Below are 17,121 nucleotides of genomic sequence, written 5' to 3'. Positions count from 1 at the left end.
ATATTCTGATCACAACATGAACTTCTCAAGTAACACGCCTGACCTTCCCCGAGTACTAGGTTGAACTTCAGCTAAAAGGTGTCCAAATAGGGCTTGCGATATATCGTTGGAAAGCTATGGACACCAGTATCATGACCCAAGTTAAATTTTTGACAAAATGTAAGCGGTTTAAGAGCAGTTTTGAAAACTGTTTTTTCCTTGTACATAAAACGTGAATTGTATTTTCGATCGCATTTTTAAATCGTTCATCAGAATGAGGCAAATAATATGGCGTTGGAAAGCTGCTGCAAAATCGCTCCTTCCACATGTTGAAAGTTTTCTCTAATTCCCTATGGTTAAAACGTAATTTGGAAAATCGTAGAATTTCGCAAATGAAACACCCGAGTTGGTATTTTCGATTTCATTTCCAAATGGCCAATCCAATTGAGGAAAATGATATGGCGTTGGAAAGCTTATGAAAATGCGCGACTTTTTCATGTTAAAAGTTTTTTCTAATTCTGAACGGTTTAAAAGTAATTTAGAAAATGGTACAAGTTCCACTGAGTTTATATTTTCGAGCTAATTTTTTAACCGTACATCCAAATGCAGCAAATAATATGGCGTTGGAAAGCTTGAAGAAATGCGAAACTTTTTTTGTATATATTATTTCTCCTAATTCAGTATTGTTTTATGTCAGTTTTGAAAATGGCTAAAAACATATTTTTGCCGTAATTTCTACAAACTTTATCGGAATGAGGCAAATGATATACCGCTAAAAAGCTACGAAAAATGTGAAACTTTTTCATGTTGATGGTTTTCTATGATTACTAGCTGTTTTTATGTAAGTTTGAAAACGGCGAGATCACTCGTTCTGCCTTTATTTCGAAATAGATTCTTCGAATATGCACCGCGTGAAGAACCTGGCCTTCTCGGCATGTGTACCTGAACTTCACTCTATTTTTCACGTGCTTCTTTCGCCCGCAGCTCTCCATCCACTGCTCGTAGCTCTCCATCCACTCACCGGAATTGAGCAAGTAATATACCGGTGGAAAGCTGATGTAAACACGCAACTTTCCCGTGTTGATCGTTTTTTCATACTTGCGACTATTTTAAAAGTTTTTCATCTCAAATTCATTCACTATAATAGTCGAACTTCCTGCTGTTTTCACGTTGAACTTCTGTGACGTATTTTCGTTTGTAATTTTCTCATCCATTCGTCAGTGTTATACAAATGATATTCCTTTTGTAGAAATCTCTCTCACAATAATTTTTTTAACTTTCTCCGGCCGAGGACTTGAAATTACACAAATAATATTCCTGCTGTTTTGAAGTAAATTATAAAATGACGAGATCATGATTTTTGCTTTCATCGTGAATGGAAAAGCACTGCGTGAAGTAATTGGACTTCTCGGGCATGTTTGTTTGAACTTCACTCTGTTTTTGACGTGCTGTTTTTTGCACTGCTTGAAGTAGTTGAACTTCTGGGCATGTCCGTTTGAACTTCACTCTGTTTCAACTTATTGTATTTTTCTTATATGAAATACGCACCATGTAGTACGTGAACTTCCGGTTGTTATCACTTTGAACTTCTCTCTGGTTTGAGATAGTTATTTTAAAACACAAAAAACAAATTTTTTATGTATTTTGGACATCTAAATACACGGTAAACTTCTCACACAAGAATTTTTTGAACTTTTCCTCACCGTGCACTTGAACTTCTAGCAACTTTTTTTTCATTTATGGGTTGTTTTTAAAAGTGCAAAAAATGGACTTGTGTTTTTTATTTTTTGAACAGGTAAATCCTAGGTTTTAATAAACCCCGAACTTCTCTGTTATTTCAATTTGAACTTCACCTTTTTTATATTTTTGAGTAAAGAATTGTATTTGATTTTTATACAGAAAAAGTCAAACATGGAAATACAAGGTGAACCTCTCTCGCAAAAAATTTTGAACTCCCCCGGACAGGGCACTTGAACTTCTAGCAACAAATTTTTTAGCCTTTGTTTTTTCATTCTTTTTTTCATACAAAATGCACACCGTGTAGTACGTGAACTTCTGGCAGTTATCAAACTGAGCTTCTCTCGGTTACGTGAAAATATCTGAGTTTTTTATAAGCATTGAACCGCTCTACCTTTTTTATTTGAACTTCATTGTGTATTTTTTTAGAAATGTAATAAACATTACACAACTTCTTGGTTATTTCGAACTGATCTTCTTGGTTTATTCATTAGTAACGGGGAAAATTTGAGTTTTTGTAATAAATATTGAACTGCTCCATTTTTTGAAATTGAATTTCTTGGTTTATTATTTAGTAACGAGGAAAATCAAAGTTTTTATATATAGAACTTCTCTATTTTTTTGTAATTTGCACTTCTTGATTATTTCTTTTAGTAACAGAAATATCCTAGTTTTGTAATAAATATTGGATCGCCCGTTAATTTAATTTGAACTTTTAGAGTTTTTTTAAATTCCAAAAACGATGAAACGTCATTTTTTATGATTTTTGAACTTCTCTATTTTTAAAATTTGAACTTCCTGTTTTTTATTTTTAGAAACTGTGGAATATCCACTTCTAAGTGCTCTTTTATTTTTGAACTACTGTATTATTTTTGTTTGAACTTTCTACCATCATGACTCGGGCAATTGCATGACTAAGTAAACTGTTCTCTTTTTGTCCACATACTGGAATATATGTCGCACATTTCATTTTGTGGCAACTAGGTTTAATGCTGCACATGTCATGTTACTTGAACTTAAAATGGCTCATAGTTTCTTTTCTACAAAATCTTCATGAAACTGAAAACTCTGTTGAACATGAGCTGGAAATGGCTCATACTGTAATTTACAAAAACCTTTTCCTAAACTAAAATCTCTGCTAGACTTTGAACTAAAAATGGCACACTGTGTGTTACAAAATGGCACATTATAATCTGAATCTGACCATTCTACTATTACAAATTCTACAGAGCATCCTACAAACGAAAAATACAACAACACAATGCTATGTTTGAAGAATTAGATATATGGTAGAGATTGTTTTCAACGGCTGCTCACATGGACCACCATCAGGTCCATTTTTTGAAGAGCTTCTGTGATGCTATGGCTGCTCAAATGGAGCACCGTCGTGACCAAACGAACGGGACAGACCTGCATTTTTTTTTCACATTTTTTGTTAAAGTGCATTTCAACTATGCTCAAACCTCAAACCACCATCAGATATATAAAAGGGGTCTTCCAAGTTCAGTTTTTCAGAGAACAAACTCAAAAACAAATGTTCAGAAAAGGTCAAACACTCCCGAAGTGAGAGTTCAGAGAAGACAGGGAGGGTCAATACCTGCAGGATGGTAGAGAGGCGTCGGGAGGAGGGAGAGCTCAACATTTGTCCGGTATCGATCTGTGTTGGGTGGCGCGCAGGTGGTGGGCGGTGACCCATTTGCCTGGTTGGAGCGTTGCCTCGCGGCCGAGGGGTGATGGAGGAAGGTGGAAGAAGGTCGCGGCGCAAGGGGAAGAAGGTCGCGGTGGCAGGGGGAGAAGTTTCACGGTGGCAAGGGGAGGGCCTGAGTGCGGGGTGTCCCGAGTGGTGGCTTTTGTGGAGGTGGAAGAAGGTCGCTCGTGGTCATCCGCGGCACGGCGACAGAGCATCAGGAGGTGTCCTGCATCGGTGGGGCCCAACGGCGGTGTGCTAGCGGCAGAGGTGACCAGGGTGCGAGTGGCGCCTGTTCCCGTGGTCGATGGCGTCACCGGATCCAAGAGGGAGCCAGCAGAGGTGGCAGGGTCGGCGGGGCGCCGGCGCCGGCGCCGGTTGGGGCAGGGTGCGGGCGGCGCGGTGGCGGAGGCGTCGGTTGGGACGGGGTTCGGGTGGCGCGGGGCCGGCGGCACCGGTTGGGGTGGGGGATCGATCGGGGGCAGGTGGTGCAGATCAATCGGGGGAGGTGGGTCGTGCAGGAGGTGTGGAGGCCGAGTGGACCGTGTAGTTTTAGGCTCGGGTTTTTCTTAACGGGTTCGGGAACACCTCGTCGGGCCTTTATAGGGCAGATCGTGATCCAAATAGCTATTTTGATCCCACGATTAGAATAGTGTCAGGGTGCGGCAGCGTGGCGTCTAATATTTAAAATATTCCCTGACAAAAACGTTGATTTGATTTATTGCTACAATTGGTCCATTTCCAATTTTATTTCTATACTATGTAATTTTGTTATTAAAATATGTTTGCTATATAAAACATGCTATGTAATTCTCAATTTAGGTGACTATGATTTAGAAATACTTAGGCAACTAAAATTTAGCAAAACCATATTTCATTTATTCATGCAGGCATAACTCCACTCTACACTTCAAAACTGCCACTCTTCCGAGAGTTCTATTATTACACCCAAAAATTTACCACAAGTAAAAGAAGATACAAAGTTTTTAGTAAACAATTATATGCCATGCATAGGTATGTCTGAAGAATTGCCTTGTGGATTGATCACCGGCGGTTGAGGATGAAACCAATCTTCTTTGCACGCTTCATAAACCACTTTAGTTGCCTCCTGTGCAAGAAGGTACTCATTACATACGTATAATAATAAGCAATTCTTTTTAATTGTGCATGTGGTCAAGATACTTAAAGAGGGGGCACTAAAAAGTAGACCATGTCATCTTTTTCTATAAAAAGACTCTTACCTATAGGGATGGATGATCCTGGCAGAGGTCTTGCTATTCCTCCACCGTCTCCTAAATATATAAACAAATAAGTCAATACATATGATTAAGAATAAATGGGCTTATAAAATATACTGTATAAAACAAGCAATATTGTTCCATATATATGTGCAATGATGCTTAGAGATAACACACTAGGAAGCAATCTTTTTGGTACTAATAATAAATGTACTTCACCAGAAGGGATGGTCGAATTCACATCAGGTAGTGGCCTTGCTATTCCACCCCCATCTCCTAATAAAATATAGACAAGTTAGCAACAGCACGGGGAACATAGAACATAAGCAAACCAATTTCATATATGTCTATAAGAAAATAAAATACAACTGGTAATTCAAATCGGCAAATGATGTTCTTAATGTCAAAAATTGTGAAAACAGTTATGGATGTACGTCTCAGTGTCCAATGTGCACATGTAAATTTTCATGGAAAAAAGACAAGTTTCGTTGCATGTGTGGAACAATATATGTCTATTCTTCATGCAACTTTGCATGCAAATAAAAGATACAAATATATACACATTGTAAAAAAGATCACTTTAATTAAAACTTTTAAAATATTCTTACTATTTTACTATTCACCCAGGCGGATATGCTCCCATGAGCCAAATCATTGCCTCGTCCTGACCAACTATATGCACAGGCAACAACACCTGTGCGTAATTGTGCAATGTGGTTCAGTCACTATGGGAGATAATTTCACGTGAAGGGATTGACGAGTTCACTGCAGGAAATGGTCTTGCTATTCCACCCCCGTCACCTGAAAACAATAAAGACATGTTAGTTAATATGAGGAGAATTAACTTACAGCCTCATCTTATCAGCACAATTATAAGTAGCGAGTGGTTGGGGCCTGCCATTGCGGGACTCTTGAGAGAAAGTTGTGCGCGTATTTCTCCCTCATAAAGAAAAAAAAAACTCACCTTCATCTCAAAATATAAATGGACACTATTTTTTGCGAGAAAACTTCCGATCTATTCATCACACACATATACATGTAAACGGTGAAAGTGGTTAAGACAATTAGGGATATGTTTTCATTATAGGAACTAATGCAGACAACTCACCAGAAGGGGTGGACGAATTCACTCCAGGCAGTGGTCTTGGTATTCCACCCCCATCTCCTGCAAAATATGAACAAGTTAGCCTAAACATGGTGGGAAAGAAGTGTACAAATGTTGCACTTATATATAGTAAGTGTTAATATAATAATTGTGGGCAGATGTGACAATTGTGCATGTGGTTAAGACATTATTTATGAGGTGTGTTTTGCTTACCTGAAGGGATGGATGGATTCACTCCAGGTCTTGCTATTCCACCGCCATCTCCTCCAGAATAGCGAGTTAGTAAGTTGATGTCTAGGGAAACATGTAAGCATTAACAAAATGATATCATACATATTAGCGCAAGGTTCCTCACCAGAAGGGATAGATCACTATTAGGAAAAGGGCTGCTAGTGGCGCACCTATTTTCGCTACTAATGGCGCACTACAGTGTGCCACTAGCACCACGTCATTAGAATTTTTTACTAATGGCGCACCATTGGTGCGCCATTAGTATCTGGTATACTAATGACGCATCACAGGTGCGCCATTAGTATAGCCCATGGTGCGCCATTAGTATCTGGTATACTAATGGCGCACCACATAGAAGTGCGCCATTAGTAACAATTTTTTTTAAAAAAAATTCAATTTTTTTTTAATTTTTTTTCATTTTTTTTAATCTCAGGTCACTATGGCTTAATCTCGGGTCAATATGCTTAATCTCAAGTCAAATCGCATGCTGTGGTCAAACTTCCCGGAAGATCACCCATCCTCACACTACTCCAGCCCGAACACGCTTAACTTCACAGTTCTATCCAACCCCAGCACCAGCTCACTTCACAGGCACTTGTTGATATATCTATCATATCAATCCTATTAAACCTTGTTGATGTCTAGGACTTTGTTCATGTTCATGAGTATGATGAAATTTTGAAAAAATATTTCAAACTTCCCAGTCATATTACGTATTATAGTAGTGGCGCACCACATGTCTGGTGCGCCATTAGTGGTCATATCATCTATAGCCCTTTTCCTACTAGTGGATGGGTTGACTGCCCCAGCAGCGGTCTCGCTATTCCAACACCATCTCCTAAAAAATGTAGACATGTTAGTCAACGCAAAGAAACTTCCAACCATATGACTGTATAATTTATCTTTTTGAAAAAAAGACTACATAATTCCATCCCTTGTGTTAGTATAAGCAGCATAGCCTCTAGTTTTCTCTTGCGCATGCGTACATACATTTGCAATTGCAATGTGGCTTATTTAGATACTATGGAAATATGGTTTTCTTTTGTAGGAGTACGTAGGGATTAAGAGTCACGTCGGCATAGCCTTGATTCCCGTCCGACGGCCCCGTCGGCATAGGGCCGTCGGCAACATATCCGTCGGCGTAGCCCGGGGGGCCGTCGGCATAGAAAGGCCGTCGGCATAGGTCCTATCCCGACGGTGTCCGTACATCTATGCCGACGGCCCTGGCCGTCGTCAACGTTCCCGCCTAACGGCGGCCGCCGTCAAGTGCTAACCAACGGCTGCTCGCCACGTGGCACGTCTATGCCGACGGTCTAGCCGACGACATAGTTTCAAGCTAAGCCGACGGCTAGGCCGTCGGCATAAACGTGCCACGTGGCGAGCAGACGTCACTCCTGGGGAGGTCTATGCCGACGGCTTAGCCGTCGGCTTAGTTTGAAACTATGCCACGTGGCGGCAACTGGGCACTCCTGGGGCAGGGCTATGCTGACGGCCTAGCCGTTGGCTTAGTTTGAAACTACGCCGACGGCTAAGCCGTCGGCATAGCCCTGCCCCAGGAGTGCCCAGTTGCTGCCACGTGGCAGCTATGCCGACGGCCTAGCCGTCGGCTTAGTTTGAAACTATGCCGACGGCTAGGCCATCGGCAGAGCCGCCACGTGGCAGCAACTGGGTGCTCACGCCAGCACTATGCTGACGGTCGGCATAGATTATATTTGATTTCCTTTTTGTTTTTTCTGTTTGTTTTCAGATCCATTGAATTCAAATATACAGCAGATATATATGATGGAAATAGACATATAGAACACATCTAAGTATCATCCGGCACCGTCACAACAATATATGCATAAGCATCATCACAATCAACATAAACATAAGCATAAGCATATAAAGAAGCACACAAGTCATCTAAAGGACCATCAAAGACCACAAGTTTATCATCATCATCACCACACACAAGTCATCTAAAGAAACATAAGTGAAAGGCTTAAGCGCCAGGACGTCGAGCACTGCGGAGGTCGTCACCGCCAAGACCGCCGAAGCCCAGGTCATCACTGCTAGCGGCAGCGCTGCCGCCAAGACCGCCTCCACCTACGCCTCCGCCTCCATGGATCGGAGTGGTCGGCATCCGTGACTCGGGAGTGCTGCGAAGACCACCATCAACGGTTGATCCACCGGTTCCCTGGATGTTGAAAAGACATATTAACGGGATATATGACTGTGTTGAAAGGCATGATATGCTTTGAGTGAATAGATTGGGGATGAATTAACCGGCGAGGGGCCATCGTTCTATGCCACAAACTCCTCAAAGGTAAGCAACCTTGGTTGTGGTGGAGGAGATGCTGCTGGTTGTAATTGAGGAACCCTGCCGGCCGCCATTTCCTGAAGAGCATACTGCATCTGGCGATTGTTCTGCTCATGGTATGCGTGGAGGGCCGCGTGCCACGCCATGGTCTCCTGGCATGTGTACTCCATGTAGGCCTACAGTATGACATGATGGAACTCATAAAACTACTAAATGCGGACAATAAAGTGAGCAATGAAGATAAGAGGGAAAATACTTAGAGCAACTCTAGCAGACCCCGCAAAATGTCGGCCCGCAAAACGCGTTTGCAGTTCGTGCAAAACCGCATTTGCGGGCCGGCGAGGGCTAGCACAGATGCAGACACCCCAAACGGACCCGTAAAAAATTATATTCACGGAATATGCTTTTTTTACGGGTCGGCTATGCGGGTTTTGCTCGGGCAACAACGCAACGACCCACAAACAGAAAAACTGCAAATCTGAAATTTGTCATAGGGTTTCACAAACAAGTTCAAATTCAAATGACATAAACAGTTTGCGCGCGAATAAAAGCGAAGTTCATTACGCAAAAGAGGGCATGCAAAGGTATGCTCCCATAGTCGGACTCCACGGTGCCACTTGGAGGTGCATTGCGTACTTGCTCCAAGCAAGCTGCCCAACGGCTGCACATAGGCTTGATGTTCTCCCAACGAACTTGAAGCGATCGAAATGTGCGTGGAGTCTTGTTGGGGTAGTTTTTCATAATGCGGAAGTATTGATCTTTGATCCTTTGCCAATATCTCTTGGTGGTTTGATTAGTACCCATGCATGCATCAAGAGGCACCGCACTCCATGCTTTGATCAAAGCTTGATCTTCCAAGATAGTGTAGTTCTTTGATCTTTGGCTTTTCCCAGCTTTTGCTTGTGAATTCTCAAACGCTTCCGCTTCAATCTCCGCCAACTCGTCCGCACAACCATGATCGTCCACGCCGCCCTCCGTTTCATTGTAGTCGAAAGGTTCGAAAGGGGCTTGATCAATGTCAACCGCGTTCGTGTCCAACAAATTCACGAACTCGGTTGTTGCATTGTTCGAACCACCGCTATAGCGAATGATAACAAGTCACGAGCTATCGAAAACAATGGTGAAAATGAAAGAGAATCATCAAAGTCCGAAGAGATATACCTTCTGGCCATTTCGTCGAGCACCTCACTCCGGAGCACCTCCTTGCTGGGGGATGGAGTGAGAGGTTGAAGAAGATGGCTTCCTTGAAGTCGGAACCTTCCTCCGCTTTGCGCCCGCGGCCTTGCCGGCCTTCTCCGTCGCCGGCCGGGATCGCACAGCGGCATTGGCGCCCGGAGCATGGTCCATCACGGCGGGGGCAGCCGGATTCCCGCCCTACACAAGCATGTTGCCCTGCTGCTTGCGGGCAGGCGCGGTGTGTGCTTGGGCGACGCCGGCGGGGCCAACATGGCCGACGACGAGATCCGCCCGAGGGGAAGGGGCGTGCGCGACATCGACGACAACGGGGGACAGCATGGGGTCGTCCATGGCGGCGAGGGACGGCGGGGGAGGAGCAGCCGGAGCTTTTGGAGGGGGCAATGGTAGCGGAGGGTGCGGGGAGCGGGAAAGGGCGCCCGGAAATGTCCCTCCCGCCAAATCTCGCGCCGGATGGGGGTTGAGCTCGGGTCGATGATACGTCTGTGTCGTATCTACTTTTCCAAACACTTCTCCCCTTGTTTTGGACTCTAACTTGTATGATTTGAATGGAACTAACTCGGACTGACGCTGTTTTCAGCAGAATTGCCATGATGTTGTTTTATGTGCAGAAAACAAAAGTTCTCGGAATGACCTGAAACTCCACGGAATACCTTGCAATAAATAATAAAAAATCCTCGCCAAAGATGAAGACCAGGGGGCCCACACCCTGTCCATGAGGGTGGGAGGCGCCCCCCTAGGGCGCGCCCCCTACCTCATGCGCCCCCTGGACACCTTCCGACGCCAACTCCAACTCTATATATTGGCTTTCGAGAGAAAAAATAGGAGAGAAGAAATCATCACGTTTTACGATACGGAGCCGCCGCCAAGCCCTAAAACCTCTCGGGAGGGCTGATTTGTAGTCCGTTCGGGGCTCCGGAGAGGGGGATTCGTCACCGTCGTCATCATCAACCATCCTCCATCACCAATTTCATGATGCTCACCGCTGTGCGTGAGTAATTCCATCGTAGGCTTGCTGGACGGTGATGGGTTGGATGAGATTTATCATGTAATCGAGTTAGTTTTGTTAGGGTTTGATCCCTAGTATCCATTATGTTCTGAGATTGATGTTGCTATGACTTTGCTATGCTTAATGCTTGTCACTAGGGCCCGAGTGCCATGATTTCAGATCTGAACCTATTATGTTTTCATGAATATATGTGAGTTCTTGATCCTATCTTGCAAGTCTATAGTCACCTACTATGTGTTATGATCCGGCAACCCCGAAGTGACAATAATCGGGACCACTCCCGGTGATGACCATAGTTTGAGGAGTTCATGTATTCACTATGTGCTAATGCTTTGTTCCGGTTCTCTATTAAAAGGAGGCCTTAATATCCCTTAGTTTCCCATAGGACCCCGCTGCCACGGGAGGGTAGGACAAAAGATGGCATGCAAGTTCTTTTCCATAAGCACGTATGACTATATTCAGAATACATGCCTACATTACATTGATGAATTGGAGCTAGTTTTGTGTCACCCTATCTTATGACTGTTACATGATGAACCGCATCCGGCATAATTATCCATCACTGATCCAGTGCCTACGAGCTTTCCATATACTGGTTTACGCTTATTTACTTTCCCGTTGCTACTGTTACAATCACTACAAAATACCAAAAATATTACTTTACTTTCTTTACTCTTTTGTTACCGTTACCACCACTATCATATTACTTTGCTACTAAACACTTTGCTGCAGATACTAAGTTTCCAGGTGTGGTTGAATTGACAACTCAGCTGCTAATACTTGAGAATATTCTTTGGCTCCCCTTGTGTCGAATCAATAAATTTGGGTTGAATACTCTACCCTCGAAAACTGTTGCGATCCCCTATACTTGTGGGTTATCAAGACCTTTTTCTGGCGCCGTTGCCGGGGAGCATAGCTCTATTCTTTGAGTCACTTGGGATTTATATCTGCTGTACACTATGAAGAACTTGAAAGACGCTAAGACAACAATTTATCCCTCAACTATGAGGGGAGGTAAGGAACTGTCATCTAGCTCTGCACTTGATTCACCTTCTGTTATGAGTAAGCTAGCGACACCTAAACCTGCTTCTGCTATTCGTTCTGATATGTCTCATGTTATTGATGATGCCACTTCTGCTATGCATGATACTTATGATGAAACTACTTCTATGCCTGATACTACTGTGCCCCTTAGCGAGTTTCTTGATGAAAAAATTGCTACGGCTAGAGAGAAAGAAATTATTAAATCTGATAATATTGATGAAAATGATGATGAGGATAGGCCTATTATTCCTGAAGGTTATATTTTTGATAGAGAAGCTTCTGCTGCTATGTTAGCTTGCAATGATAATGATGAGCTTAGAAGGTTAATAGCTAAATGGAACAAAGAATCACTTAGAGATAAAATGAGGCCTGATCCTGCTTTTGCTACTTCACCTATTTGTGTTCCTGATAAGGATTATAATTCACTATTGATCCTGATATAATTACTTTGGTTGAATATGATCCTTTTCATGGCTATGAATCTGAAACTGTTGTGGCACATCTTACTAAGTTAAATGATATAGCCACCCTGTTTACTAATGATGAGAGATCTCGTTACTTTTATATCCTTAAAATATTTCCGTTCTCATTAAAGGGTGATGCTAAGATATGGTTTAATTCTCTTGATCCTGGTTGTGTGCGTAGTCCCCAGGATATGATTTATTACTTCTCTGCTAAATATTTCCCTCCTCATAAGAAACAAGCTGCTTTAAAGGAAATATACAACTTTGCGCAAATTAAACAAGAGAGTCTCCCACAAGCTTGGGGGAGGCTTCTCAAGTTACTTAATGCTTTGCCTGATTATCCTCTTAAGAAACATGAAATACTTGATATCTTTTATAATGGACTAACCGATGCTTCCAGAGATTACCTGGATAGTTGTGCTGGTTCTCTTTTCAGGGAAAGAACACCGGATGAAGCTGAAATTCTATTGAATAATATGTTGACAAATGAAAATAATTGGGCACCTCCTGAGCGAGCTCCTGCTCCAATTAATGAGCCTATTCCTAAACCAACTCCGAAGAAGAGAGGTATTCTATTTCTCAGTCCCGAAGATATGCAAGAGGCAAAGAAATCTATGAAAGAAAAGGGTATTAAAGCTGAAGATGTTAAGAATTTGCCTCCTATTGAAAAAATACATGGTCTTAATTTACCGCGTATTGAAGAAACATATGATCTTAATCCTTTATTTATTGAAGAACCTCCTGATCCCGATAACCCGACACAGGTATTAGAGGTAAATTCTCTCTATAGATTTTATGAAGGTGATATCCCTAATTACAAGTCTGCTAGACAGTGCTTTGAGGAGTTTGATAATTTTATTGTCAAACAAGAAAATTTTAATTCTTATTTTGGCGGACAATTAAAACAGAATGCTTATATGATTAAACGCTTGGGTGAGTATATGGCTAATATTAGAGGTGAACTTAAACTTGTTAGCAAACATGCTTCCATGGTTACCACTCAAGTAGAACAAGTACTTAAAGCTCAAAAAGAAGTGCTCAATGAAATGAATCGTAAGAAAAATGATTATGCTGTTAGAGTGGCTACTAGAACTGGTAGAATGACTCAGGAACCTTTGTATCCTGAAGGCCACCCTAAGAGAATCGAGCAAGATTCTCAGAGAAATAATATTGATGTTCCTAGTTCTTCTAAAAATAATAAAAAGAAAAATGATAGAACTGTGCAAACTTCTAGTGAACCTATTGCTGAACCACCTGATAATCCAAATGATATATCTATGTTTGATGCTGAAACACAATCTAGTAATGAACATGAACCTAGTGAGAATGTTAGTGATGACGTTCATGATGATGCTCAACCTAGTAATGATAATGATGTAGAAATTGAACCTGCTGTTGATCTTGATAACCCACAATCAAAGAATCAACGTTATGATAAAAGAGACTTTTTTGCTAGGAAACATGGTAAAGAAAGAGAACCTTGGGTTCAGAAATCCATGCCTTTTCCTCCGAAACCATTCAAGAAAAAGGATGATGAGGATTTTGAGCACTTTGCTGAAATGATTAGACCTATGTTTTTACGTATGCGATTGACTGATATGCTCAAAATGAATCCTTATGCTAAGTACATGAAAGATATTGTTACAAACAAAAGAAAGATACCAGAAGCTGAAATTTCCACCATGCTTGCTAATTATACTTTTAAGGGTGGAATACCAAAGAAACTTGGAGATCTAGGAGTACCTACTATACCATGCTCCATTAAAAGAAATTATGTTAAAACTGCTTTATGTGATCTTGGAGCCGGTGTTAGTGTTATGCCTCTCTATTTATATCGTAGACTTGACTTGAATAAGTTGACACCTACTGAAATATCTTTGCAAATGGCTGATAAATCAACTGCTATACCTGTCGGTATTTGTGAGGATGTGCCTGTTGTGGTTGCAAATGTTACTATTTTAACGGACTTTGTTATTCTTGATATTCCCGAGGATGATAGTATGTCTATTATTCTTGGAAGACCTTTCCTTAACACTGCAGGGGCTGTTATTGATTGCAACAAAGGCAATGTCACTTTTCATGTTAATGGTAATGAGCATGCGGTACACTTTCCGAGGAAACAACCTCAAGTTCATAGTATCAACTCTATTGGAAAAATTCCATCGATTATATTTGGAGGTTTTGAATTTCCCCTTCGTACTGTCAAAAAGAAATATGATATACTTATTATTGGGGATGTGCATATCCCCGTTGAGGTAACTTAGTGTTATTCGAAATTTCTCCGGTTTCATGATTATCGAAATGAGTTTGTTAACAAGACTTGATCAACCTTGTTAGTGGATTTCTTTTGATGAGCATGAGATGGATGAAACTAGAAGCACAACCTTCTGTACCCTCTCTATACTTCCTGTTATTTTGTAGAAATAAAGTAAAAATAGTATTTTTCTGTCTGTTTCCTGATTTATCCGTGCAATATAAAAATATCTCGAAAATAAAAGTCCTCAGAATGACATGCCAATTTAATATGATTTTTTTCGGGAATATTTGAGGATTTACTATGCAAAAGTTACCGCGGGGGGAGCTGCCAACTGGCCACGAGGGTGGAGGGCGCGCCCTACCCCCCCTAGGCACGCCCCCTGCCTCGTGGGCCCACGGTGGCCCTCCTCCACTTAGTCCTGCACCCATCTTCTTCTTCTTCCTCCCACAAACACGAAAAACCAACTCAAGCACGAGTTCCAGCCCTCTTTGCTGTGATTTTCGATCTCCTTGCTCAAAGCACCTCTCGCAAAACTGCTTGGGGAGATTGTTCCTTGGTATGTGACTCCTCCATTGGTCCAATTAGTTTTTGTTCTAGTGCTTTATTCTTTGCAAATTTGTGCTGCATAGGTGACCATGTTCTTGAGCTTGCATGTCAAATTTATATGGTTCCAAGTAGTTCTAATGCTTGATATAGGCTCTAGGTACTTGTAGGAGTAGTTGCTATCAGTTTTATTGAAGTTGGTTCACTTTTATTTGAAGTTACTAAAAATTTCAGAAATTTTCCAGAGAAAAGCAATATGCTTAGGAAGATGTTCCAAGGTGGTTCTTCTAAGAAGCAAGGACCCAGGCTTGCTATGCGTGATGCTGACGAGGAACCACCAAGAGACGCTCTAGTGCGGCCTTGTGAATGGCCGTCAGAAAATTTTATGGATCGTGCAGGAATTAAAGAAGAATTTAATGCATATTTGTGTAATGCCGGTCTTGAGGATTTTGAGGCAGACAAATGTCTCCAGTATCATGATCTCACAAGCTCGTTTGTGAGGAGGTTTGAATATTCATCTTCGCGTAATTCTCCTTCAGTCATGTTTGATCTTTATGACAAATCTTATACCATGGACTTAGGGGGTTTCACTTTTGCTTGCAAACTTTCACAATGGGTTAGTGTTAGGGATCCCCCTAAATCTGAATTTAGAAACTTTCTTGCTAGTATATCTGTAGGGGAATCTAGAGATATAACGCAAGCTACCATAGGGAGCATTCACTTTCCTGCTATACATTATTTTGCTCTCTTCATAGGTAGATGCATAAATGCTAAGGATGAAACATGTCACATGTGTGTCCCTGACCTTAGCATTCTCAGGAGTGCTGTGTTAGAAGACCAATCTTATCATATGGGAGCCATTGTAGCTCGTAGGTTGCATCACGATAGATATAATGGAGATTTCTTTGGAGGAATTTATGCAACCCGCTTAGCTAATTTTCTTGAGATAGACATTCGTGAGGGTGATACGGAGTTGCCTCCTGCATATCTAGATTATAACTCTATGGCTTCGCACTAGTTTGTCGAGAGGCCTGAATCACCTCTTTTATATCGACTAATCTTTAACAAACGGCATGTGGTCCGTATTACTCTCCCTGCTCCTGCCTTCTTTGATTCTCAGACAAAATGAAGGTATACTATTACCAGAGAGGAGGCAGATGAGTACGAGGGGAGAGCGGAGGCAGCCTGACTCCATGCTGCAGCTCAGGATGCGATAGCCGCTGCATCACAGTACAACTCCAACTATTCTCATCGCAGTACGACCCCAGCTACACCTACGGGTATCCGTCAGGCTACCCCTGGCAATAAACCAACTTAATTAGGCCAAAAGCCTAAGCTTGGGGGAGTACGTATTTCTCACCGACATTACATTTATGTTCACACACACTCATTGCTAGATGTCGGTGCTCATACTCTTTCACTGTAATATCCAGGCTAGTTTATTTTCTTTTTCCTGCTTTCTTCTTGTGTGCTTGTTAAACCTTCAGAAAAACAAAAAAAATAGTAGTAGTTTACTTTTCTGATGTAGTAATAGTAATTAAAAAGAAAAACCCAAAATTATTTCCTGTTCTTGTTTTGCTTGTTGGGAGCTTTCCCGTGTAAATAGTTTTATTTCTTTTCCTTTCTTTGGGGGTCAGTAGGAGAAGACCATGATTAAATTGTTGAAGTGGCTCTTATATGCATTATTGTTGAATTAACCAAGAGCCCATATTACCTTGTCTTCTCATGTTTATTGAATGCTCGCAGATTCCAGCTTAGTCCAATGCACGTGCACTCTTATTATTATTCACATCGTTCGGTCGTGCAAGTGAAAGGCAATTATGATGATATATGATGGACTAACTGAGATGAGAAAAGCTGGTATGAACTCGACTTGTTTTGTTTTTGTAAATATGATAAGTTCATTGTTCTTGATTCAGCTTGTTATGAATAAACATGTTTGCAATGACAATTAGAGATCATAGTTGCTCATTCCATGCTTGATTAGCTATGAGTTATAATGGTTTACCTTGCGTGCCAACATGCTATTGAGATGGTTATGATGTGGTATGATGGGGTGGTATCCTCCTTTGAATGATTTAAGTGACTTGACTTGGCACATGTTCACGCATGTAGTTGAAACAAATCAACATAGCCTTCACGATATTTATGTTCATGGTGGATTATATCCTACTCATGCTTGCATCCAATATTTATTAATTTTAATGCATGTACATGGCTGTTGTCGCTCTCTAGTTGGTCGCTTCCCAGTCTTTTGTTAGCCTTCACCTGTACTAAGCGGGAATACTGCTTGTGCATCCAATCCCTTAAACCCCAAAGTTATTCTAGATG

Source organism: Triticum dicoccoides, chromosome 3A (genome assembly GCF_002162155.2).
Source record: "Triticum dicoccoides isolate Atlit2015 ecotype Zavitan chromosome 3A, WEW_v2.0, whole genome shotgun sequence".
NCBI classification, from domain to species: domain Eukaryota; kingdom Viridiplantae; phylum Streptophyta; class Magnoliopsida; order Poales; family Poaceae; genus Triticum; species Triticum dicoccoides.
The sequence above is the reverse complement of the archived record's forward strand: the minus strand, read 5'-3'. Positions refer to the sequence as shown.